Below are 26326 nucleotides of genomic sequence, written 5' to 3' on the forward strand. Positions count from 1 at the left end.
GGTGAACCTAGTCCTTCCCTCACCGGATTTATATTCCAAAGTAGGAGCCCAGCAGTGAGCAAAGAGCTGTGTGATAAAATGACAGGTGCTGAGGTGGCACGAGGAGAAATAGAGTGAGGGGAGGGAGTGGAGGTGACAAGGATGCTGTTTTGGGTGGTGTTGGTCCAGAAAAGTCTCACTGAGGAGAGGTGACCCTTGAAATGCGGGAGTAAGCCTGTGAGCCTCTGGGGGAGGGTGTTCTAGGGAAGAGTATAGGAAGCACAGATGCCTGGTGTGTTCTCGGACAGCAGGTCAGTGTGGCTGAAGCCGGCCCGCAGGGCAGGTGGCCGGGGGTGGTGGGGGAAGGGCTGGGGGCCGCGGCATCAGCGCAGGCCAGAGGCCAAGGTGAGAACCTCGGGATTTACTCTGAGTGCGGGGAAGACTTTGGAGAGGTTTGAGTGGGGAGACGACACAGCCTGATTGCAGTGTTGACAGGTGCACTCTGGCTGCTGTAGGATAGTCTGGAGAGAGACGAGGGTGGAAGAGAGCTGGCTGGGAGGAGGCTGCTGCAGTTTGATGGTGAGGATCCAGGAGTAGCGGTTGAGAGGTGACTGCGTGAAGACTTGATATGTTTTAAAGGTACAGCAACAAGGTTGGCAGAAGAACTGGGTGTTGGGGCGAAGGGGAATCCGGGCTCTCAACAGTTCTGCCTGTTTCTTTTCACCTGACTACACCATGTCAGAATGCTCTGCCAGGCTGTGATTTTGCTCCATTCCAAGGGATGTTGGAGTCACAGCTTCAGGCTGTTTGTTGGGCTGACAATCCTTCTCATCCGTCCGCGGTGGTGGAAGGTTTGTTTACAGCGCCCCTGCCCACGGGTGTCACTAACTTTGCATGGGATTGACTTTAAACGCCTGCACCTGGTTCACTTTTAGTTTACGTTTGGAACTCCATAATGTTTCACTTTAATCTCCGCATTGATTTGAAAATGGCTAAGTCCTTTTGAGGTTAGGTTTGCTTCAAGATAGCTGGGGCATCAATACAGCTATTGTAGCTCAGCGTGGTGGCACTCAAGAAAGTATCCTGGAAGGAGAAGAGGTACTAGTTTGTGCTTGCTTGCAGCGGAGAGGAGCTCGTGTGCAGAACGGTCCCAATCATGCAGCGTTCCAGTGGGGTCAGCTCATTAACGCCCAGAGGACAGCATCTTGGAGGGCAGTGTCCCTTGCTGTGGTGCATTGACACTGAGTCTTGACTCTGAATTGATGCCAAAGGCATATTTGTTGGATTCTGTGAATACTGATTTTTGGCTGTTTTTTTTTTTCTCTTTCTCCTTCTGAAATAAAAGCACATGTTAAATCCGGATTTCTTCACTAATAAAATACTCCTTTTCATGCAGTCTGTTAATGTGGGATGTTGTTCATGCTTATCAGCGCAGCTTTCAGTGTTACTGTTATTCCTGTCTTTGAGGGAAAAATACACCACGGAATAGACATTCCAGATGGCTGTTTTTACAATGGGACTCCAGGGGCAGAATGAAGATGAGCATTTTACTTCTTCAGTTCCGGACTCCCCCCCCCCCCCCCCTGCTGCGTTACCAAGGGGAGGAGTGTGTGGAGGTGGTGTGTTTCCCCTAGGTTTCATTTTCAGTACTTTACACACCAGGTTTGAAGATTTCCCAGAAAGCAGGCATCCTGTCTTCAGGCAGAGTCTGTAAGGGCGGCAGCACGTTTCTTTCTGTAGCAAATGTGGGTGGAAGTCAATCTTCTCAGTCGCCCTGGAACCCAGCCATCTGTTAGGCGCCAGGTGACACCTGTAATGTGCGGTCTGGGGCCCCAGCGGCGCCGGAACTGCTCCCAGAGTTTCGGGCTGAGCCAGCGTCAGGGGCTCGTTTCGGTCCCCCGTTAGTCTGGGGGAGCTATGCTTCGGTCTCCCGCATAGATGTCAGGTCCTCAGATCAGACAGAACTTGCAGGCAGCATGTGGCATCTTGAAAAGTGTGGGGTCACGGCCCTGTAAAGGGGCCCTCTCAGCTCCTCCGATGAGCTTCTCACTTGCCTTTCTCAGACTCTACCCCTCCGGCTTCCGGCTTCCCGCTTCCGGCTTCCTGCTTCCGGCACCAGCCTTCCCGGTTCTCTTCTGCAGATTCCACTCTCCACTTGGCACGGACGTTCTCCAGGGTTGAGCCTTGGCCCGCGCCTTCAGTCCTATAGCAGATTCTTCCCAGGTAGTGTCCCTCCGGATCCTGGCTGTGACCAGCATCTCCAGCCCAACCCCTCCCTTAAGCTTTTGACCCGCGTCTCCAGGTCGAGTTCGTCATCTCCTGGGTGTGCACTCGGCCTCTGCCGCTTCTCCGCGGCAGCTTCACTCTGCCCTCCGTCTGGTCTGCTCTCTGGGAGCCCTCCATCCCCTGGGCACTCACAGCCTCTCCTGCAACAGCAGATCAATAACCTAATTATTAATATGTTTTAAAATAAAGCTTCTTTAAATTTTTCATCAAAGTAACTCATACCCTTGGTTAACACATCAAAAGTTCGGAATGGCTTTAAATAAAAAGAACAATGGTTTCCTTGCCCCACCCTCACCGCCCTGCTTCCCTCTTGCCAAAAGGAAACCCTTTTAGCTCCTGTGACTCTTCTGCTGGGGGTTACTGCCCTGTGTCAGAGTTCTGCAGTTAGGCTCTTACCTCCTCATTCCTCAGTTTGCAGTGTCTGCTGGTTTCCTGCCACTCTTTCCGTCGCCCCTCCCGCTTCACCCAACATAGCTGTATCACAATTTTTCCTTCCCCTATTTCAGTAATTTAGTGACATGGTTGTATTGTGATCTTGCTTCATCCTTCCGGGTGGAATCACCTGGTTCCTGACTTGGAGGGTGAGATCCTGGCACCTCTTTCCCCTTCGTCATGTGGACAGGGGTTCCAGTTGCCTATATTGATGCCAGCTATTTGATAAACTGATACCCTGATTTTCCCACAGAGCTTTGAGATGTTGCTCCACTTCAGTGTCCAGCGTTGCTGATAAGTCTGATCTCAGTCTAATTATCTTTCCTTTGCAGGCAAACTGTGCTTTCTGTTTGGAGACCTTTGGAATATTCTCTTTCACTCTGGGGTTCTGAAATTTCTCCATATTGTGTCCAGGGGTGTGTGTTTTATTTCATCAGTGTTGCAATTTCCCTTACTAAGTTTCTCCCACTTTCTCAGTTCCCTTTTCCCAGAACTTGTTAGATGATGGACAATGGGACAAACTGGAAATTATCTCTTAGATGCCTGTATTTTATTTTCCCTGTGTTCTGGGAAGTTTCCTCTGCTTTATCTTCCAACTTACTATTGATCAAAAAAAATTTGTGTGTGTGTGTGTGTGTGTGTATTCCCTTCGTGTTCTGTGATTGATTTTTTTCGTAACATCCTGTATTTATTTTATGGACACAACATTTTCCCAGCTCTCTGAGAAGAATAATTACATTTTAAAAATGTTTTTTAAAGGTACAGAGATTTCTCACATACAAAGTCTGTAGTTTATATCAGGATTCATTTTTGGTGTTGTATAGTTTGTGGGTTTGGACAAATGTATAATGACAAATTTCCATCTTTATATTGTCACACATAATATTTTCACTACCCTAAAAAATCATCTGTGCCCCACCTCAGCATGTTTCCTCCCCACTGTTTGCAACCCTTGATATTTTAACTGTCTCCATAGGTTTTTTTTGTATGTTTTTTGTTTGTTTTTTGCAGAATGTCATATAGTTGGATCATATTACAGGATGTAGCCATTTCAGGTTGGCTTCTTTCACTTAGTAATATGCTTTCAAGTTTCTGCATGTCTTTCATGGCTTCATGGCTCATTTATTTTCAGTAGTGAATAATATTCCATTGTCTAGGTGTACCACAGTTTATTTATTCACCAATGAAGGACATTTTGCCTGCTTCCAAGTTTTGACAGTTATGAATAAAGCATCTGTAAACATCTATGTGCAGGTTTTTGCACAGACATATGTTTTCAGCTCCTTTGGATAAATACCCAGGAGCCTGACTGCTGGATTCTATGCTAAGAGTATGTTTAGTTTGGTAAGAAACAGCCAGACTGTCTTCCAAAGTGGTTGCAACATTTTACATTCCCAGCAGCAGTGAATGAGAGTTCCTGTTGGTCCACTTCCTTGCCAGCATTTGGTGTTCTTTGTGTGAGATTTTGGCTATTCTAATAGTGGTATCATTTGCGTTCTTTTAATTTACAGTTCCCTGAGGACAAATGATGTCGAGCATCTTTTATGTGCTTATTTGCCATTTGTATGTTATCTTTGGTGAGGTGTCTGTTAAGATCTTTGGCCTGTTTTTTAAATTTTTTTTGTTTTTTTTTTCCTGCTTATTGAGTTTTAAGAATTCTTCATGTATTTTGGATAACAGTCTTTTATCAGATGCGTGTTTGCACATTTTTTTCCCCAGTCTGTGGCTTGTCTCCTCATTCTCATGACATTGTCTTTAGCAGAGCAGACAGTTTTAATTTTAATTAAGTCCAGATCATCAGTTATTTCTTTTGTGGATTATGCCTTTACCGTTGTAGCTAAAAAGTCATTGTTAAACCCAAGGTCATCTGTGTTTCCTCCTGTGTCACCTTCTGTGAGTTTTATAGTTTTGCATTTTACATTTATGTCTGTGTCCATTTTGATTTAATTTTTGTGAAAGGTGTGTCGAGATTTATTTTTTGGCGTATGGACATCCAGTTGTCCCAGCATCATTTATCAGAAAGAGTATCTTTGCTTCATTGTTTGACTTCGCTCTCTTGTCAGAGATCAGTTGACTATATTTATGTGAGGTCATTCTGGGCTCTCTCTTCTGTTTCATTGATTTATTTGTCTGTTTTTTCACCAATGCCACACTGTCTCGATCACTGCAGCTTTCTAGTAAGCCTTGAAGGTGGGTTGTGTCAGTTGTTCTGCCCTGTTTCTCTCCCTCAATGCTGCATTGCCTATTCCAGGCCCTTTCCCTCTCCACATAAACCCTGGACTCAGTTTGTCAATATCCATAAAATAACTTGCCGGGATTCTGACTGGTGCTGCACTGAGTCTATAGATCAAGGTGGGAAGAACTGACATCTTGACGATATTGAATCTTCCTGTCCTTGAACATGGAAAATCTCTCCATCTATTCAGTTCTTCTTTGAGTTCCTTCATCAGAGTTTTGTAAGTTACCTCACATAGGTCTTTTACAGTTTAGTTGCATTTGTACCCAAGTATTTCACTTTTAAGGGAACCAATGTGAATGCTACTGTGTTTTCAATTGCCATTTGTGCATTGCTTGCATGTAGAAAAATGACGACTTTTGTATGTTAACCTTGTACCCTGGGGCCTCCCTCTTAATTGCTTACAAGTCTCAAGAGTCTCACTGAGACTTCGGATTTCAAATGGCTCAGATGAGAAGGAGGCACCCTGACATCTCACAGTAACACTTCTGTGGAGCATTTGGAATTGCATGATTGCATTTTGGATCCCTTCTCAGTAGTGTTTTTTTTTTTTTAAGTTATAAACAAACATGCAGGCACATCTGGAGGGATCCATACCAAATTGTCAACAGTAGTTATTTTGTCAGTGTGGAGTAAGGACCCAGATTGTCTACTTTTTGTAATGCTGTGTTTGTTTTCCTTATCTATTTAAATTTTTAAATAGAAATTAGTAAAGAGAAGGTCATAAAATCATAAATGTACAGCTGAAAGAGTTAAAGTGGGCACCCGTGTAGCCACCGTCCAGATCAAGAAACAGGCCCCACGGGCCGTGGAGAAGGTCTGCCGTGTCCCCCCCCCCCCCCCGATCACGGTGCCGCTGTCACCCCAGAGTAACCACTGTCTGGGGTTCTTACTTCCTTGCATTTCTGTATGGTTTTACCTCCTAAATATGGATTCCTAGTGACTTTTTGGAAATTAATTTGAGACGAATCATGATTTAGAATCACATTTCAGTGAGTCATTTCTTTGCTTACCTTCATTTTTGTGGGATCCATTCCCAGGGTATGTGCAGCTGTAGTTCATTCATTTTCTTTGCTGCAAAATATTCCACTACTTCAGTGTACAGTGATTTATTTAATTGTGGACGTTTGAGTTGTTTCCAGTTTCACACTATCATAAGTAATGCTGCTAGGAGCATTCTCGTACAGGGGTCCTGATAAACATGTACTCGGGGTCTGCCGAGTATATATCGGGGAGCGGAATTGCTGGTCACAGAGCACGTGTACCTTCAGCCTTGCTAGATTCCGCCAACAGTCCTCTAAAGGGGTTACACCAATTTATGCAGCATATTGTCAGGTTAAAAAAAATTGTTTTTCTAGTGGGGATAGAGTGGCATCTTACTCTGGTTTTTCTTTATATTCTGCTGATGGCTGATGAAGTTGCACTCATTTTAATTAAAAAAAATTTTTTATTGAAGTGTAGTTGACTTACAAGGTTGTGTTAGTTTCTAGTGTACAGCATAGTGATTCAGTTACAGGTATATATATTATTTTTCATTTTTACATGTCATGTGGCCATTTGGATTTCTTCCTCGCTGTTGGATTGTCTTTTTTTCTTTTTTTTGATTTGTAGGAGTTTTTAAAAGTGTGTTTTTGATTCAGATTATCTACCGGTTAGTTATATGTGTTTCAGACATCTTTTGCCACTCTGTGACTTGTCTTTGCTTCCTTTGGGGTATCTTTTAGTAAACAGATTTTGTATTTTATTGTGGTCTAATCAGTATTTGCTGTTAGTGCTTTTTCTGCCTTATCTTTTCCTAATTGGAGGTTGAAAAGGTATTCTCTTATACTTTTTTTTTTCTAAAACCTTAGTTTGTTTCTGACATTGAGGTCTTCTGCCTGGAATGGGTTCTGTGTGTGGTATGAGTTCAGGCTCAGACTTTTGTACTAAAAACAGACACAAACCTCTGTTTCTTTAACAACATGGAAATAAATCACGTGATAGAGGCAGGGCTGTGTGGTTGAGCCTTCGCCTGTCCTCACAGTGTGGTTTTCATCCATCCTACACACATCCTCCCTGGCCTCTGTTCCTCCTGGTGGCCCCTTTTCAGCCACCGTCCTGCCCTTGGTGAGTGCGTTCTCAAAGGTGAGTGGGAGAGGAAAAGTGCCTTGCCCTTTGATCTTATGAGCATTCTGTTTAGATGTGGTTTGACTCTGTTTTTGTGAGTCTTTTTACATATGGAAACAAATACATTTTTAACATGCATCTTATTGCAAAGCAAAATCTAAAACTTTAGCTATGCTTACTTTTGTCTCAATGTCGAAGTGCTACCCACATGTTGAATGCAGTCATGCTTTGAATGCATAGAAAGTCAGTCTTTAATTTTGCCAATTTAATTTGCAAGTGTGAGTCGTGAAATTGAACTGATCTGGCTTTAGCGATAATCTTTCTTATTCCCAGAAGACTGTTTCTATTAGGAAGAAAAAGAAGCGTGGAATAGTGGTGATTATTTTCTACACACAGATCTATTGGGAAGAAAAGAGACAGGCAGCTGGAAGAAATTTAAGATGTCAGCTTGCGCAGAATGTCACCTCTAAGGAATGGACTGTTCTCACTTTTAATAAAATTCCAGAAAAGAAAATTCCACACCCTCTCCTGTAATAGTTAATACGCTTCACTGTCAGTGAATTTTCCTTATGCTATGTCTGAAGTATGTTTTCTCATTCTGTTACAAAATGGAAACAGAGAAATCGGGCCAACCATCTTGTGTAATCATTCTTCATCTGCCCGACGGCCACTCTGAATCCCACCCCAGCCTTCTCTTCATGGTGTCATCTTTGGTTTAGCTGTTTCTCTTAAGCCACAGCTTCCACATTTTCTCATCATTGTTTTTCCCCCGTCTAAATTCTCTCCACATCGTCTATAGATGATGATTTATAGACTCAAAAATTGAACCTAATACTGTTGCCAATGTATGACCAAATGCTAGTTAACCAGTGGGGATGTTACTTTATCTAGAGAGTTCTCTAACCAAGACTTCTAACCTGAATTTTTTTTTTTCATGATAAAAAGGTTTTTGGACTTTAGGCAGTTTGAATACACTTGTTTATTTCTGCCTCCTAAGATTACCCAGTGGTAGGCAACAAATAAAAAAGGCATAAATCCACACAGACAAGGAGGTTGGAGATGAGGCTTGGTGAATGAGGGATGTCAGCAGATATTTGGAAGATGGAAAGTGAGTGGATGGATAAGAGTTGAATTAGCAGAGAGGAGACAGAGAGCCAGATGCCCACAGAGGGGGAAGCGGCCTGAAAAGAGTGACTGTGGTCAGCACCCAGAGGCTCTGTACTTGGTACCCCCAAGCTGTATGAGAGGATGGGTGTGAAGGGAGAGGTCAGCACTGGTGATGATGGGAAGTCCAGATGAGGAGTAGTCAGACCCCTCCCACGCTGGCTGGGCGGATACCTCTGGGAGGGGTATTTTCTAGAGAAATTAGACCAGGGAAGCACTGGACTTGGAAACAGCAGATACAGATGAGTGTACAGATGGGACACCTTAGAGAAAGTAGAAGTGTTGTGTGAAAGTCTGCACGTGGAAGGGCACCATCTTCTTTCTGGGCACCCAGAGCTCTGACCTTCCTTGTATTCCTCTGTCCCTGGATTAGCAGTCTAGAAGGCTCTCCTCTGGGAAACTGACTTGTTGAGGAGATGAGACATTTTGACATTTGGAGGTCTCCCACAGAGTGGCTGGGTCCCCACCCAACCACACCTCATAAGTTCACCTTTTTGGGCCCCACAGTGCACAGCCAAGGACCACATGTTTGAAGATCATCTCTAACATGAATAGATGGGACCAAAACAAATAAACAATCAGGGAAGGAGGCTCAGAGACAACAGCGGGAAATGCAGGGAGGAAAAAATGTGAACAAGTTATAACTGATATTCTCTGATAGATTGGAAAAGATATTGCATCCATGAAAGAGGGTTTGGAAGTTAAAAATAGGATAGCAGAAATTAAAAATTCGGTGAAGAGTTGGAACGTTGATGGCAGAAAACATGAGAGAATCAAAGAAGAAGCCCAAAATCTGATTTAAAAAAAGTTTTAGAAAGAAAACAAAATGTAGGAGAGAAGATTAAAGGAGAACGACATAGAATACTCTTCCAAAATTAAAGGACATAAATTTCCATATGGAAGGTGTACATTAAAAGTGCCTAGCACAATGAATTTTTTAAAAAAGGACCAATTCCAAAACATATCATAAAAGAAATTTTTCCTAAAAGTTTTAACAGAGAAAACGTAGGTCACATACAAAGGCTCAGGAAGTAGGCTGGGATCATTTTCAACTGCAGCAGTGGAACCTGGAAGAGAGTTTTCCCCTCCAAATCCGAGGGAAAATAGCCTCCAGTCTGGAATCCTGGACCTGGCCATATCGTCAGCCAAAGCCAAGAGTGGAATGAGGCTTTTTTCCCACAGACGCAAAGAGTCTCAAAAGTTGGCCTCCCAGGTACCCTTTCTTGGGCAGCTCCCGGTGGAAGTTCTCTATCTACCAGGATGGGGCAATGAGCCAACAATGATGCAGGAAGTAGAGGAAAGTGAAGGACTTCCTTGGTGGGAGGTAAAGAGAAGTTCCAGGGGACACCTGGCCTCCTGGATGTCTCTTGTGTCAGGCCTGGAGAATAGCCTTTCCAGACCAGATAGGAGGATGGAGGGACCAGGAGAAAAGGGAGCCGCAGCAAATCAGAGCACTCACCTCAGGTGTTCACCCTGAATGAGATGAGTTTTCTAGCTGGTACTAGAGTATGGGGGAAATTCGTGTAAGAGACATGAAGAGAAATCAGGCAGATGGAAGGTTGAGTTAGTCATTAACATCAGGAGAAACAAAGGTTGTTCAGTTAAGAAATGTGGTATATCGTGGAGCTTAGTTATGAACTGTATATAAACAGACATAATAGCGTAATGTGGATGCTGACTATTATTGTAACTGAAAGGGTGATGCAGTTAAGTTGAGAGGCTGGTGGGAGTGTGGGGGAAGTGCGTGCAGAAGGTGGGAGAGCTGAATCCTCCTTTTCTGTGGGAGGAATCCCATAGACAGTCAAAATGGGTCAGAAACAGCAGTTGAAGACTCTTGGTTGAAATATGAATGTAAATATTAAAACAGCTAAAAGGGTTGAAACTGATTGCCTTTGGTCCGTGGGACTCAAAAGTGGGGTGCAGGGAGGGCAGAAGACTGCTGTCTTCAATTGTTAGCCTTTAGCGCTGCATGCCTTTTTCTGATAAAAGTCAAATAAACCATTTACCTAAAAGTATATTGGCATGTGTGCATTTTTAAGTGTATTTCACGAAGTACTGAATCAGTTAATAGTTCAGAACAATTAACAGCAATGAGTTTTTGGAATATATTGAGAAGGTAGTATTTGTTAGTTTGATGTGAATCCTGGGTTCAGAGTCTTGGTTGGTTTGATGTTTGACATTGGAATTTGTGAGGATATAGCTGTATGATTCACACATGGGGTGTCCAATTTATTCTTTAATGTTTATTAAGCATTGGAAAAAGGTGCCAGACTCATGGAGTTCAAGTTTGCCTTCCTCGAGGAGAATTCCAGTCTTAACGAAATGGAAAAGTTGCCTCTTCCGATTTTAATGATTAGTGTTGATTATGGTTTGGCTGAAATAGACCCCAAATGCACTATTTATTTCAAACATTTAATTCTCAAGCCTGTAATGGTCTACTTCCGGCTTTGGACACTTCCAGACTTCCGGCCTCACAGAGTCTGGGCTGTCTCTCTTTTCCCAAGGAGTTTTAAATTACTACTCTTGATGTAAGTTGTAAGTTCCTAGCATATACTGTACTCTATTCTTCTAAATACCTAAGTGTCTTCTGTGTCTAATGACCAGGCCTGGATGGTAAGTAAAAGATTTTACCTCTTTCCTTCACTTGGGTACACATTATATAAAGCCTCAAAAAACCCAGCAAGTGACAGGCAGACTTTAGGCAAACAGTGCTTTTAGGGTTACATCATGGAACCTACATTTCTTGGCTAACATACATATTTTTTTAACCAGTAAGACTCCAGGTGACTTTCTGTATCTGTTATATTCTTGGCTATCAAAATACCAGGAGAATATACTTTGAGGTCCTCAGAAGATGTTTTTGGAAAATCACTGTCAGATGTGTCTAGGGAAGATGGTTCTGATGATTCAGCTGCTGTCAGCTCCCTCGGGGAAGAGCATCTTGGCAGTTAATTGACTTTGTGCAGCCACAGGAGGGCCCTGCACCCTGGACCTTAATGTGCCAGTGACTCGGGGACCTCACTTATAGTGGCAAGACCTCAGCTTGGTTGATTTAATGTTCTTTGCAAAGAACAGTTGAGCTTGTTTTTAGTTTTCATCTGAGTTTGGATGAAGATCAAGACAGCTTTCAAGATACTATTTTATTAGCAGTTTAGCAGGACTGTATAAATAATTGCATGATGACCAAGGAGTAGATGGCAGATTAAGCAGAGAGAAACATGGAAGCTTTGGCCCGTCCTTTTCACCAGCCTGATTCTGGTCATCTGTAATTATCTATACCATCCAGCAGGGATCAAGTCCAAGCACAGCATTGTCTCTCCGTAGGGGACCCTCAGTCGTGGCTGATTGAATTAAATTGGGAATTTGTCACATTGGAAAGGCCAATTTCTTCTTTTTTAAAAACAGCTTTCTTGAGATATAAATTAATACCATACAAAGCAACTATTTAAAATATACAATTGAATAGCTTTGGTATTAATATTACAGTATTAATTTTTGAAAATATACGGTAATTGTATATAACACAGTGTCATTTAAACTAAAGTTTTTTAAAAAGTAAAATTAAAAATTTTAAACTGCGTAACAAAAATTTACCATCTTAACCATTTTTAAGTGTACAGTTTTTCACTTAAGTTCCGGGTCACTAAGTACATTCACGTTGCTGTGGAACCATCCATCTGCAGACCTCTTTTCATCTTGCAGAACTGAAACCCTCTGCCCATTTAACAGTAACTCCCATTCCTGCCTACCCCCCATCCCTGAAACCCACCATTTTGCCTTCTGTCTCCTTGCATTTGAATATTCTTAGTATCTTGTGCAAATGGAATCACACAGTACTTGTCTTTTTGTGTTTGACTTACTTCACTTGGCATCATATCCTCAAGGTTCATCCACAGAGTAGCATGTGTCAGAATTTCCTGCCTTTATAAGGCTGAGTATTATTCCATTGCATACATAAACCACATTTTGTTTACCTATACATCTCTCAAGGACATTTGAGTTCCCGGTTTTGGCAAATGAGAATAATCTTGCTATTAACATGGGTGTCCAAATATCTGTTCGTGTGCTGAAGGGCCAACTTCTGATCTGTAGGGCCTTCCACCTCAGTAGACTAAAAAGAATTTCACTTCTATTCTGGAAGGATTTACGTTGCTGTGCGCTGTCGGGGGATTATCCAGGTGTGTGCATGGGTTGTGAGGACGCCATGGTAAGAGAACTTAGAAGAGAGCGTGAGGGAGGGAGTGTCTGTCTTGAAGGACAAAGTCGTTTCAGGCAATAGGAAGAAGACAGAGGCAGAGAAAAGGGATCATCACATAGGGAAATGGAGCCACTATTTCTTCTTTTTCCTCTTTGTTAAAAGATGAAGTTTGAGCAGAAAGCCAAGCTCAGACAGTGGTCACCCTGATCCTAGTTTCTGGGTGGTCCATGATCAATGCCCACTACCGTACCCCGTGAAGATGGCCCCAGTCCAGCTGACTTAGGGCCATGGACTTGAGCAGGCTAGGTTTGGAAGATGGGGCTAGGGGTTTACCGTAGCCTAGTCTTTGTTCACGACATTGCTGTTCCAGTAACTCTGCAACAGGGGTGCCTGGCCTACATTCTAGATACTCCCAGAATGGCTGGGAAGGGGAGGAGCGACATTTATGAAACGGCTGACCTGGAAGAATTTATGTTGCTGTGTGTTGTCAGAAGATATCCCAAGTATTTATTTTCTAAATGACTTGATGGCACATCCGGTTGAGAAAGGTCTGTTTGGCTTTACGACCTCCTCTTAATCCTTAGCAGCACGTTCCTGTTTCGGTAGAGTGATGAGGCGGAGTTGTTCTGACGATTCTGTTCAGGTCCACAAATTTCTTAACAGTCAACAGAGGTAAAGGCAGCGCTCTTGTTAGAAAGGATAGTGTCTGCTAATTAGTGTGTGGTCAGTCACTTGGACTGTGATTGATTCTTGTAGCAGGGATTAGATGAACACGTGGGCATTTTGCTGCCCTTTTGGGGAAGGGAAAAATGAAAACTCTTAACATTAAAACAGAACCCCTTAGGCATATGTTAAAGCCGTATTTAACTCATTTATCAAAATATACTTAAAATATTTTAATGTATTGATATATGAATAGCAGTGAATATAGTAATTGGGTAAAAACTGAAAAGTAAATATTCGATTCTACATACATTGTACAGTTGAATTAAATACTTAAAATGTATTGAGCCTTTTCTTGTTTCCTTGTAAAACTTTTTTTCCTTGTGTTAAATGAACAGAAAAGGACTCTAGTGATGTTATCCAGTCGTACGGCAACTGCATGTCCTGAATTTCAAACTCCACCACACTCCACATCTATACTTTCAATTTACATACCTTGCTTGTTTGCTTGTTTGTGTTTCCTTTTGTTGTTTCTAAAAAACAGGCCTGTCATTGGTGGTTCCTCACCAGCTCCTCCCAGAATCTTCCATCCTGGGCTGTCTGCAGACTTTGGGAGGAAAGCTGTCTTGTGGTTTCATCTGATACTTGACTCATTTACTTTTCCGAGTTTTTCCTTCTCTGTTGTTTTGCGACCTTATTTCTTTAACATACTCATTTCTTTCACCAAGAAACATCTGTTGAGCGCCTGTTATGTTCGAAGGCCTTGCTAGGCACTGGGAAGGAAGGAATGACACAGGGCAGAGTCCTTGCTGTCAGCAACTTGCCATCCCATAGTTCACCTGGCAGAATCACCCACGGCGTTTTATACTTTCTCAGCATCAGCTACTATCAGAGACAAAGAGCTCCAGGCAGAGGGCCACCTTTCCAGGGCCCCCGCCTGTGTGGAAGCTCTCACACCTCATTGTCCACGAGAGGTAGGTTACCGGTGAATTTCAGTCTTCAGTTTAACGTTAATTGTTCCACAGAAAAATCTTTTCCTGAGATTTCATTCGTTCCTCCTCTGCTCAACCAGGACGACGCCCTGCATCTTCCTCCCACAGAGGAGATATCAAACACGGCAGCCACCTACCCGCTGGGAACCGGCCTCCCTGACAGGCTGACTCGGCCTTGGTCAGTCAAGTCCAGAAATAGGACTTGACAGTTTCATCGGAGAAAAATGCATGTCTTGCCCCAGGGGTGATCAGGGAGTGGCCTTGCTGTGCTGCAGTCCCACCCCCAGGAATCCCAGGGCAGGCGTGGAGTCACCCTGCCCCTCGGAGCCAAGCTGTTGAAAGTAGAAAGCGCCTGAGGACTGGGCTGCTTTCTCCCGTGGTTCCCGCTCTTTGTCTTTGGAAACTTCTCTTTTTGAAAGAAAAGAGGCCTGAAGCCCCTCCTATCAACTCCAGTCTGTTTCTCTGTCTTCTCAGGGGGTCTGCTTGTTTCTGAGATACACAGCCTCCATTTGGAAGGTGGGGCAGGGCCCATAGTTACCCAGTGTGATGGCTGAAGGGCAGACCTGCTCCAGCCCAGACTCTGTGTGATCTCCCAGCACAGCTGTGAGGCCACGTTCCATCCACGTTTCTCTAGAGATACCATGACATACCTGTTTCACTTCCTCTCTAGAATTTGTAACATCATGGTGGTTAAAAAAGAAGGTCATTCAAGCAGACACATGTCTGTTTGGGGTCAGTTTTGGTTTAGTTCTATGTATTTCTAACGTAGTAAAAAAATAAGGGTTTTCTTCTTTCAGAGTTATCAGGAGCTCTGGTTTTTAAAATTGAAGTATAGTTGATATGCAGTATTTCATTAATTTCAGATGTACAGCATAGTGATTACCAGTATTTTTATAGGTTATACTCCATTTAACGTCATTACAAAATATGACTGTATTTCCCTGTGATGTGCAGTGTATCCTTGTTGCTCATCTGTTTTATACAACCCGGTAGTTTTTTCTCTTCCCTATAGGAGAAAAAAGCTAAAATTTTATATTCTTGTTTTAAACATCGGAGTTTTCATGTTTATTATGTTCAGTATTTCAGTAAGAAAAGTTAGTGATAATTTGTTCCCAGTAGCTTGTAAAGTGTACATTTAAAAAGTAGTGGAGTTGAGTCCTGTTAAGTTATGTTTTTCTTATGACTGAATTAGAGAAGTAGGCACTTGGTCTTCTCGGAAGCGGCACGTAGTCCAGCTGTCTGCTCTGCTTTATGTTGTTGCCTCTGGCAAAGAGCAGATTTATTACTTGGGCTCAGTCTGAATCTATACTTTGACAGCCATGGCCTTGTGGTCACCAAACCGTTCTTTCCCATCAACTAAATAGTAGCGAAGAGCCTGTTAAAAAGTTACAGTCGTGTCTCCATCATGATTGCGTTTGCAGCACCAGGTTATAAGGTAGGACTTAATCGTGGCAGCCTATTTCCTCCATTAGGAAAATTAACAAGCATGAAATATTTACCCAGTGAGAGCTAATATTTCGTTTTAAGCCTTTTTGGGGGGTCCCCCAAACCATCCACATGTATGGTGATTTTCTAGAAGGACTCTTGGGACCAGCATCGAATCACACGTGTGGCTGAAGGGGACACAGCAACACAGCCAGGCATGCGCAGTCTTCTGTGCCGTCCGTGTGAGAGCCACACCCTCCCCACAGCAAAAAGTGCCGCTGTCTGTCTGCAGAGCTTCCAGCCCAGAGCAGCCCACTTGACACTGACTTTAGGGTTTTGTTGTGGGGGTGGTCAGGTAGGCAGTCTGCCTGGCAGCCCCCACTAAAATCCCAGGTTCCCCAGAGGAGAGCAGGTGTTCACCAGGAATCACATCCTTCAGGTTTACGCACGCAGCCTGGGCACAGCCAAGCAGCCTTGCCGCGTAGGAGACGCTTCTCATCGGTCCAGGGAGCTTTCTGCAAGCCGAGTTCCCAGGCACCGGCCTTTCCAAGGCCAGCAGCCTCCGGCCTGCTGGGTGACACTGTCCCGCACAGGCCGGCATTTTATTTTGTGAACAGTTTGCAACAATACACTGAACTCTAAGTGATAGTGTCGGGGAGGGCACTGTGACCGTTTCTCTGAACTGTCATCTGGATCAGACTCTGCATTTTGTAAAGGTGCCAAAGATGAGAAGACGTGAGGATCTTCTGTATAATATCCTCTATTTTTAGAAGTCTTATGAACCCAGTATTTTTTAAATTATAGTTCAGTCATAATCAGGGTTACATTTTGCAGGTGCAGGTGGCTGCTTCCGAATTTCTCAGACTTGGGCGTCATACATTGAAATTGGTTTTATTGCCAGTGGCTGAGACTGGACCGTGCTGTCTCCTTGTTGCTGAAGGATTACACCTGGGGCTGAATAGTCTAGGAAGAGCTCTTACCTCTCTGATACTTCATTACTGAAGCATGAAAACTAAAGTGGATTTATCAGGAAACAGGATTGGAATGTAAGGAAGGGTTCGTAAAGTGATTACAGTGTGACTTCTTTAAAATTAACCCAGTAGCTTTAGAGCTGTTTGGGCAGTTCAGACAATGTAGAAGTTAGGTCCTCTTCTTTTTGGTTTTGTTTTGAATAACAACTATTCCGAAAACTGAAATGAATTCTGAGGTCAGGGAGGTAAGTAAAAACAAATGATGGAATGGGGAGGAAGTGGTGAGCGGACGGGGCAGCCTTTCTTACCTTCACATGAAAAGACACACGTGTGTGCGGATCCTCAAACTCACCACGCAGGTGACTCCTCACCTCCCGTCTCTACCTGCGTCAGTGTGGTTTCACGACGTGTCACTCAGGACCTCAGGAGCTTGCAGAGAAGGAGGCGGCCAGCACCTGTGAGGATGGAAGGGCGACCCAGGCGGGAGGGGGCACCTGGGAGAGTGTTGGCAGCAACCTGCCGCAAAGTGAACATCCTTCCGTCCCTGTCGCAGCCGAAGGGACACAGCTCTGGTTTGACTGACAGTCTATCTTCCTGTCTTTCTGTCTGTCTTTCTGTCTGTCTTTCTTCCTTTCTTCCTTCCTTCCTTCCTTCCTTCCTTTCCTTCCTTCCTTCCAGTTGAAGTAGAGTCAGTTATAATGTGTCAGTTTCTGGTGTACAGCATCATGTCCCAGTCATGCATATATGTACATACATTCGTTTTCATATTTTTTTCATTAAAAGTTATTACAAGATATTGAATAGAGTTCCCTGTGCTCTACAGAAGAAATTTGTTTTCTTTCTATTTTTATAGATAGTGGCTAACCTTTGCAAATCTCAAACTCCCAAATGTATCCCTTCCCACCCCCTTTCCCTCAGTAACAGTAAGATTGTTTACTATGTCTGGGAGTCTGTTTCTGTTTTGTAGAGTTCATTAGTGTTCTCTTTTTTCTTTTTTTAGATTCTGCAGATGAGTGATATCATATGATATTTTCCTTTCTGTTTCTGGTTTACTTCACTTAGAATGATGATTTCCCAGGTCCATCCATGTTGCTGCAAATGGCATTATTTTATTCTTTTTTTATGGCTGAGTAGTATTCCATTGTATACATATACGGAATCAAAATGGGTTTACTGAATAGGCTTCAGGGAACATTCACACTGTGAGTGTGTGTGTGCATGCCCTGTTCCTTTTTCTCTTCTTTCTTGGATACTTGCAATGAATTCCTCATCAAAACCAAGTGGCTCACAGAGGAGAACATTCAGATAACGGTTCCTTGTCGCTTAAATGCTCGTTTTCCTACCTTACACCCCAAACTGGACAGTGTCCTTGGGTGGGAGATATTTCCCATAATCAATCTGCCCAGGCCAAAGTTCCCTCTTCCTTTGTGTAACCGTGTCTCGTCGCATTGCCAGCATCTGTTGATGACTGAGGACCTCTTCTGTCAGATGCGGTGAGATTCAGCCGAGACCTGTCCAGAGCAGTGTTTAATGTGAGCGTAAAGTTGAAACGTGGCCTCCATTCTTCTCCTCTAGAATGAGGAAGTGGAAATGTTCATGAATTATATTTATCTTCCATCACAGAGTACGTTTTTATGAAAATGAATGTTGAAAACCTGTAACAGCCAAACTAACAACAGTGAGAATTCTTTATCACTCTGCTACCCAGAGAGAATACGGATGCTTGTCCCATCTGTGCTGATGGAGGCCTGACTTGGGGTGGTGGCAGTGGTGAGACAGTCCTTTCTTGAAGTGACCTGCAGTCTGGGGCCGGGGAGGTGGCGTCGGGCGGGTCTAGGGAACCGGCAGCTGCAGTGCAGTGTGAGGACTGATCCCGTGGTGGGGGGCGCTTCACCTGGGGTCACACAGGCTTCCTGAAAGCAGCAGCTCAGCCGGTGCTGAAGGGTGCTTGGGGGTTATTCAGGCAAAGATGGTGGAGGGAGAGGAAAGACGTCCTGGGCAAAGGGAACAGACGAACAGGGCTCTCCAGGTGAGGAGAGAGGGTGACGTTGGAGAAATCTGCGATGGAATGGGTGCGGCTGAGCCGAGACGCCAGGAAGTGAGGGCTGAGAGCTGGGGTCTCAGGCAGAGAGATGTGTGCAAGCCTGGGGGCGTGAGAGTGAGTGGTGGGCTCAGAGAAGGACAGCCAGGCAGTGGGGGCCTCCGGCGCCCAGGGACAAGGGTGGGACACCTGCTTTATAGCCCATCCCAGGTGAGTGGAGAGCATCTGCATTCATCTCACAGCCATCTCCACTCGCCCTGCCCAGAGTGCAGCCCTCTGTCTCCTCCGAGCCTGTATCTCCTCCCGTCTCCATCACTCAGGAAATTAAACCACCTGTGGCTTTCATTATCCATAACATTTAGTTGGACCAGTGATTTTGAGACTGTGTATTTTTTCTAAACCTTCTAATCAGGAGAGTTCAGTTGATGAACCATCCATTATAAGAAGGTCTGTTTTAAACCATAGTCAGCCTTTGTCCAATTTTTTTTTTTTTTCTGCTGTCATTGGAACAGGAGTTGTGAATGGCTGTGTTGGGCCCTTGTGGTTCGAGGAGCAGCTTGGATGCCGAATCCCCTTCTTTGAGGTGCAGGAAGAAACACCCTTAAAATTGTCCGCAGGCCTTTTTCACCAGCCAGCCCATAAAACCAAACATGGGCGAGAGTGCTTCTTACTTACTGTGCGATCTAGTCTGCTCCCGGGCAGTAGGCACAGGGCTCATAGGCTGGAAACAGGTTTAAATTCATGTGTCAGAAACCTGTCTCCCTGCACGTTCTTCCCCTTGCCTTTGCTCTCCTCCTTCCTGAACAGCCAGCCCTCCGGCCCCCGGTGCTGACTCTGCGCCCTCGTCTGCTCCGACCTGGCAGTGTCCTTAGGCCGTGACGGCCCCCACGCGGATTTTGGCAGCTTCCTTTGATTTGAAGTTGCTCCTGGAAGGAAAAACTGAAGTGCAATGGGTAAACACAAAATACATTGTCATCCTTACCAACACTGTTGGGACTGCAGACTCCCCCCGTGACTGGAAGAGGAAGAAATACTACCACACGCAAAATTAGTCCTGCTAACTGCCTGTTATGACTGTTTGATTCCTTCCAGGCATTTTTTTTTTTTTTAATGCTGCTTTAAACTGTCATTCCTTGTGTCTTTTAGGGACGAGTGAGAGAGTTTAGGTCACTTGGGGCTTTTCCATTCCTGATTCAATTTTCTATTCCTACTGCCTTTCGTTCTGCCAAGAAATAATTTCTTGGTGGATTTCATTTAATATTCCCCGGCCCCTGGCCTCGTGGCCTCTGTGGGGCTGTGATCGGTGTGTTTCCCTGCTCACGCCACCATCCACAGCAACGCCAGCGATCGGGGCTTGATTTCCCTGCAGTCGGCGCCTTTGTTATGTAGCTCCTCTTGTGCAGCTGAATATCACACCCAGCTATGAGCTCGCTAATGTCAAGTGTGGGTTTTTACCAAACTTTATTGTGTTTTTCACACATCACTGAATGGGATATCTTTTCATTATTATACTTACTTTAATTTAGACCTTTAGGAAAGAAGACCAAATGCTGGATCCAGGGGCTTCACAGCGGTTGACCGGGAGGTAGAGGGTGAGGGGAGACTGGCCGGAACATTTTGGGAGGCTGTATTTTGATCTGATACTGAAGAGTATGTTTCTCCTCCCTCATGGTTTTGAACATCTTATCATTTTGGCCATTTTTTAAAAAATGGTTATTTGTCCCCACCTCCAAATTAGGATAATTAGGTTTGTTTCTTTCTTTTTAGAGGAGGTACTGGAGATTGAATCCAGGACCTCATGCACACTAAGCATGCTGTCTACCACTTGAGCTGTACCCTCCCCCTCTTTTTGGCCATTTAAGACGTTCTATTTAGGCTTTGTTTTTCCTGTTCTCTCCTCATTTAGATTGTTCTCTCCTAATTGTTCTCTCCGCAGTTAGATTGCAAATTCCTTGAAGTAAGGGCTCTAAACTTCTCTTCTGTCCTCCTGCAGCCCGGGGCAGTCTAAACGTGTTGTAGATGCTCAACAGACAGAAACTGAGTGTTACCCCGTGCCCTTGACGCTGTCCGCGTCTGGGGGGGCTGGTCCGGCCCCTGCCCTCAAGGGGCTCCGAATCGGGTTGCAGTAGCCCACCCCTAGCTGTCTACACCATCTCTGCCCCGGGCTCCACCAGCCTGAACTCCCGCCGCTGAGGGGCTGGAGAACCCACCACCTGTCACCCGAGCTCGCCTGTCGTCAGATGTGGTGGGAGGCGAGGCTGGAAGGTGCGGAGAGGTCCGGATTAGAGGAGCTTTGAAGGTCAGCAGTGAGGGGTGTCCCCAGTTACTTATTTTTTAAATCATAATTGAAGCTGCGAGTTTAGTAAAACTCCAATGGCAGCTGTGGAGGAGGTCGTGGAGTGGGAAGACCAGTTAGGAAGCTCTTTGGTTGATCAGAACCTAAAGTAGACGTTTAAGGGGATGAGAAAGGAGAGAACATAAACAGAAGGCTTCTGTAACCTGCACGACTTCGTGAAAATACCGAACTACCATGTTCTTGTTCCCAGTCACCCCTGATTATCCCTGCTGCCCTGCGGCCCCGTCCACCAAACCTGGGGCTTCAGTGTTTCTAGAGGAGGATGCGTGCTGCCTGGGATCAAAACCAGAGTTTGTTTTAAAGTTTACAGCAAGACAGTAATCTGAAAGCACACATTTTATATTTGCAAAAGTTTGACTTTGTTGAGAGGGAGAGAGAGGAAAACAACGCAGCAGCAGAAAGGGATCTGTGCTTCCCCCAAGTAGAGAATTTAAAGTCCACTTGAGAACTGATGTGGGAGGTGGCAGCAGCGCTGTTCCCTTGAGAGTGGAAAAGAAGGCTCAGGCAGGGACAGGTTGTAGAGAAGTTCCCTAGGGGCCGTCCCTTCCAGTGTCTTCCAGGAGCCTTGCCTCCGGGAAAAGGGTGGGGGCAGGCGGGGGTGCGGCTCTGGACCGGACATGGCGCACACAGTGTGTTCAGGGGTGCAGGGGGGACTTCAGCTGGGTCAGACTGCAGTGAGCGCACCAGAACGGGTAGGATCCATGGTCTGCTCCCTGCAGATTGGGGGCGTAAAGGCAGATGGAATAGTTGCAGAAGATAAAGTTCTTTTCTTCTAGGGAAATCATAGCTGATACACAATTTCACCTTGGCTGTGCTCTGAAGAGGTAAGACATTCAGGCCTGCTGCGGGAAAATTTTGGGAGGCTGTGTTTCAGTTAATCCTAAAGATTAATTTCCTCCCCTCATGGTTTTAAACATCTTCTGATTTTGGCATTTTAAAGTTCTATTTAAGCTTTGTTTTCTATGTATCTAATTTCCCCCTGCAGTTAGATTGCATATTCCTTGAAGAAAAGGATCTTTACAAATTTCTTCTATCCTCCCATAGCCAGGAGCATTCCAAATGCATTTTTTCTTCATTATGTGTAGATGTGAGCGAACATTCCTGGCAGGCTGATTAATTATTTTACATTCTTCTGGAAAGCTTGCGCTTTGGGGATTTAGGTTTTCTTCTGTCTCTCAAATAAGGATGATAGGTATCTGATGGCTTGGTAGCATGTCATGAGGATCAGGAAGATAATGTCTGTGACGAGTCTCCAGCCTGCCTGAAATTAGTCAAAGCTTTTTATTTATTTTTTAATTCTCTTTTTTATTGAAGTATAGTCAGTTACAATGTGTCAGTTTCTGGTGTACAGCATAATATCCCAGATGTTTTCGTAGCCTTTTTATTGAAGGTTATTACAAGATACTGAATATAGTTCCCTGTGCTATACAGAAGGCATTTGTTTTTTATCTATTTTTATATGTAGTGGTTAACCTTTGCAAATCTCAGCACTAGCCAATACATGGAAGCAAACTAAATGTCCATTGACAGAAGACTGGATAAAGAAGTTGTGGTATATTTATGTAACAGAATACTACTTGGCCATAAAAAAGAGTAAAAGAATGCTATTTGCAGCAACATGGATGGCCCTGGAGGTCATCGTTCTAAGTGAAACAAGCCAGAAAGAGAAAGAAAAATACTGTGTGATATAACTCATATGTGGAAACTTAAAAAAAAAAAGAACAGTAATGGACTCCTCTACAAAACAGACTCACAGACGTAGTAAACAATTTTATGGTTACTGGGGGAAAGAGGGTGGAAAGGGATAAATTTGGGAGTCAAAGGGTTTTAATTGGTCATCAGCAAATTTTCATTTAATGGGAATGGCGGCTTTACCAAGTAATCACCGACCTGGGGTTCTTAGAACCCAGAGCGCAGCTCAAGTTCTGGGTTTGAACCTGAGCCCAGCCAACCTCAGTCGTGAAGCGAGCTGCTGTGGACGGAGGCTGGGCGGCTGCAGCCCCAGCCCAGCTCCGGGGAGGCAGCATCACAGAGGCCCAGGCGCAGTGCGATGCTGTACTGGACAGAGCTCCTGGCCCTTGTCCTGTGCGGCTCTCATCACCAGCGCCTTTCTCTTAGAGTCTCCGTGCGGTGAGATGTACAGTTTTGCAAAACTCTGTGGACCATTGCCTTTTTCCCGCTTTTGCTCTTGGTTCCACAATTTTTCAAGATTTAGTGTCCGAATTATAGTTAACTTTCTATATCACGATTATAACTTACAGATGAGAGACTAAGCTATAAATACAAAGTCTGTTACTTATGTTTGTGAAGGAAAGAATTGCAGATATTACGACATTTTATAGATACAATCTTTTAATTTCACTCTTACTTGTGATACTGAGTAGTCAGCAATGGGGAAGTGGGGTGTTGTGATGATCAATTAACTGTTATTCAGAGGCCAAACCCTAAGGTCAGAGGGACAGCAGGAGACAGGGTCTTCCAGTGGAGGTCCACAGGTCTCATTGTCAGGCGACGTCCCAGGGCCTTCCCCCATCACGCAGCTTCCTGCCCCCCCACCCCCGCACTTGAGAACGCTCCTGTACTCGCTCTCTGTCTCCTCCCCCCTCTGTAATCCCCTCCGACCTGCCTTCCCACCCATCAAGCCACTAAAATTAGAGCTTTCGCTGAGTTACCCTCATCTCCTTTTTTCAGTTCTTAGCGTGACATCTCAGTAGCCTCTGACCTTGTTTATCTTGCATCCTTCTTTCTTCTTAAAAGTATTTTGTTAAAAATTTCAGACTGAAACATTTTACTGAGAATATGACAGCCCACCACCCAGGATAAGAAGCAGAATCTCCGACGTTTACACTCGTTTCCTTCCCAGGCTGCCCCTCCCCGCCTACGTTCACCCTCTCCCCGCCTGCGAGGTAACTGCTGTCCTGACTGGGTCCCCAGGGCTCATGGATTTAGTTCTGTCCGTTGTCTCCAGCAACAGACAGTCGGGAGGGTGGTACTCAGTCATCCTGGGTCTGTCGCCCGTTGCAGTAACTACTCAGTAAGAGGTGTGAGAACCCAGTATATGGACTTGGGTTTCAGTTGATGACCGGCAGGAGGGTCTGAGGAAGGGGAGATTTGCTCCAGATTGAATGCTGTCATTTTGGCCAAGAAAGGGGGTGTTTGGTACAATTGTGGGTGACACTTTGACATTGTTTTTGTTTATGATTAGGCAGAATTGTGAAGTGGCCTTATTTTGTTGTTTTTCTCGTGGTCTCGGAGTGAGCTTGTGGGAGGCTGGTGTCTCTGGGATGGTTTATGTCTAACACACGGCCTTGCTGGGAGGGTCGGGCAGCTTCTGGATGTCAGGAGCTACTTTCTTTTCTCTTTTTCTCAGTTCTGAACAAGTTGAGAAACTGTATGTAGACAGACAGAGACCATAGTATCAGCTTTGTTACAAGGTTAGTTTGCAGGACATGGTTTGCGTCTGTGGAAAAAATGGGTTACATAACCTTGAACCTAGAACCGGCTGACTTCCCTGCCGTCCATGGATGGCTCGGGAAATGCTTAGGCCCAGCCACCCAGGGTCTCTGTCCCTAGTTTGCATCAGTGTGATGACCTTGGAGCTCTCTGGAGGTCCCGTCTGGGCTCCTCTGTGGGCTTGCCTCCTTTTCCCGGCCGTTCAGTGTTGGGGTCCTGCACTGGTGTGCTGTGGGTGCCGGGTTCTTCCTGCTCTGTGCTCTCCCCAGTTATCTCCTTCACCTGGCCGTCTGATCACCATGTACACCCTGATGGCCTGCGTGCTCCGCCGTCTCCACACCAGACTTCCTCTTACTCACCACCTCCACCTGGATGTTTCAGAGGCACTTCAGCCTGACACGTCCAAGGCCAAATGCATAATGTCCTCCCTAAATTCGGGGTCCCAGGTTCTGCACAGGCTGATCCTACAGCCGCACCCCCGCTCAGCTACCCTGACGGCCCGCGCGTTCCACGGGCACCACGTTGCTTCGTGGGTGCAGGCCCTGCCCTTTGGTTATTTCTGCCAGGAAGGCCCTTTCACCCTTTTGCTGCCTTGCTCAGCCGCTCCTTCAAGCCCTAGCTCAGATGTCACCTCCTGCAGAAGGCCTTTTCTGAACCCTCTGGGTGGACTGAATGCCCCTCTCTGTGCCAGCCCTTCTTACCTTTTGCTCCTCCGAGGTGGCGGGGAGCTCACTGATGTATCTGCTCGTGGGTCTGCCTCCTCTACCGCACCTTAAACCCGCTGAGGGCAGGACTCTCTTGTTCATCTTTATGTGCACACTCTGTACGTACAGCTGCACGTACACTTACATCTAAGTACAGACGCGTGGAGACCGAGCTCCCTGACACGGGCGGCTGGTACCTTGAACTTGACTTGGCACTTAGTTCATTTCATCATATTCAGTACATGCTTGCTGAACTGCTTGTGGTCTAGAGACTGTTAGCACTTTGCCCAGTCCTGGAATGACCAGAGCTTTGGTGATTTTAGTATTGAAAAGAGTACAGACTCTCAGACCCCGTAAACAATCTTATGGTTACTGGGGGAAAGAGGGTGGGAAGGGGTAAATTGGAGAGTTCGAGATTTGTAAAGGATAACCACTATATATAAAAATAGATAAAAAAATTTCTTCTGTCTAGCACAGGGAACTCTATTCAGTATCTTATAATAACCTTTTATGAAGACCAATATATATCTGTGTGTGCATGACTGGGACATTGTGCTGTACACCAGAAACTGGCACACTGTCACTGACTATACTTCAAGTAAAAAAATAAAAAGAGTAAGCCAGGTAATTTTCACTTGGATGTATTTTACTTTACTCAAGATATAATTCAGGAAAGTAGCATGTAGATTGAAGTTTGTGAAGTGCACAGTTTTCCCCGTTACATTCCAGGAGATTTTCGGGAACGCTTTATTTTCATTGCTGACTGACTACCGTTGGGTTATAACTGCTTAGTTTGAGTAATATCTTTGTTAGCCAAATAAGCTTTTTTCATCTTACCTATAATTTTTATCTATAAATCTTAAATTTACCTATAATTTCAAAGTTAGGGGTCCTTCATAATGGCTGTCCTGCCCTCCTGGCTGAGGGCGTGCCAGCCACTGCGTGGGACCCTGGCTCCCGCCGCTAACTCTTGTGTTCTTTTGTCTAGGCCCTGTACTCAGGAGCAGGCGGTGGGAGGTGGCACTTGACAGGGAACAGTGTTGTGGGACCCTAACATAAACCCTCCGTGAGCCTGGCAGGGCTGGGGCTGACGAGGGCGCCGGTTGTGGCCTGTGACTCAGCACCCCGCCCATGGCCACGGCCACCGCCTCCCTTCCCACATTTGGCAGCATCCCTCTGGGGCACTGACTTTCTGCGTGAGGCTTCTCGTAGTCTCGGCTCATCTCTGAGCCAGACCACACACTGAGCAGTCTCTCCAGCAGCCAGTCTGTCTGTGAGGTGGGGGAAGGCTTCCCAGAGCACACCTGGTGCCAGGTGAGA

General features: G+C 45.1%; 1 protein-coding gene across 5 annotated transcripts in view; it reads left to right on the plus strand.

The window, feature by feature from the left end:
- Window positions 1-26326, plus strand: part of CSGALNACT1 (chondroitin sulfate N-acetylgalactosaminyltransferase 1) — a 257088-nt gene that overhangs the window by 150654 nt on the left and 80108 nt on the right. The window contains exon 1 of one of the 5 annotated variants that reach the window (XM_032468713.1): window positions 7036-7057. The exons of the other annotated variants lie outside the window; for them this stretch is intronic. The gene's annotated coding sequence lies outside the window, so the exon portion shown is untranslated. Of the gene's footprint in view, window positions 1-7035; window positions 7058-26326 lie in introns of those variants that run through there. 5 annotated transcript variants of the gene reach the window in all.

This window comes from Camelus ferus, chromosome 26 (assembly GCF_009834535.1).
Source record: "Camelus ferus isolate YT-003-E chromosome 26, BCGSAC_Cfer_1.0, whole genome shotgun sequence".
Lineage (NCBI taxonomy): Eukaryota > Metazoa > Chordata > Mammalia > Artiodactyla > Camelidae > Camelus > Camelus ferus.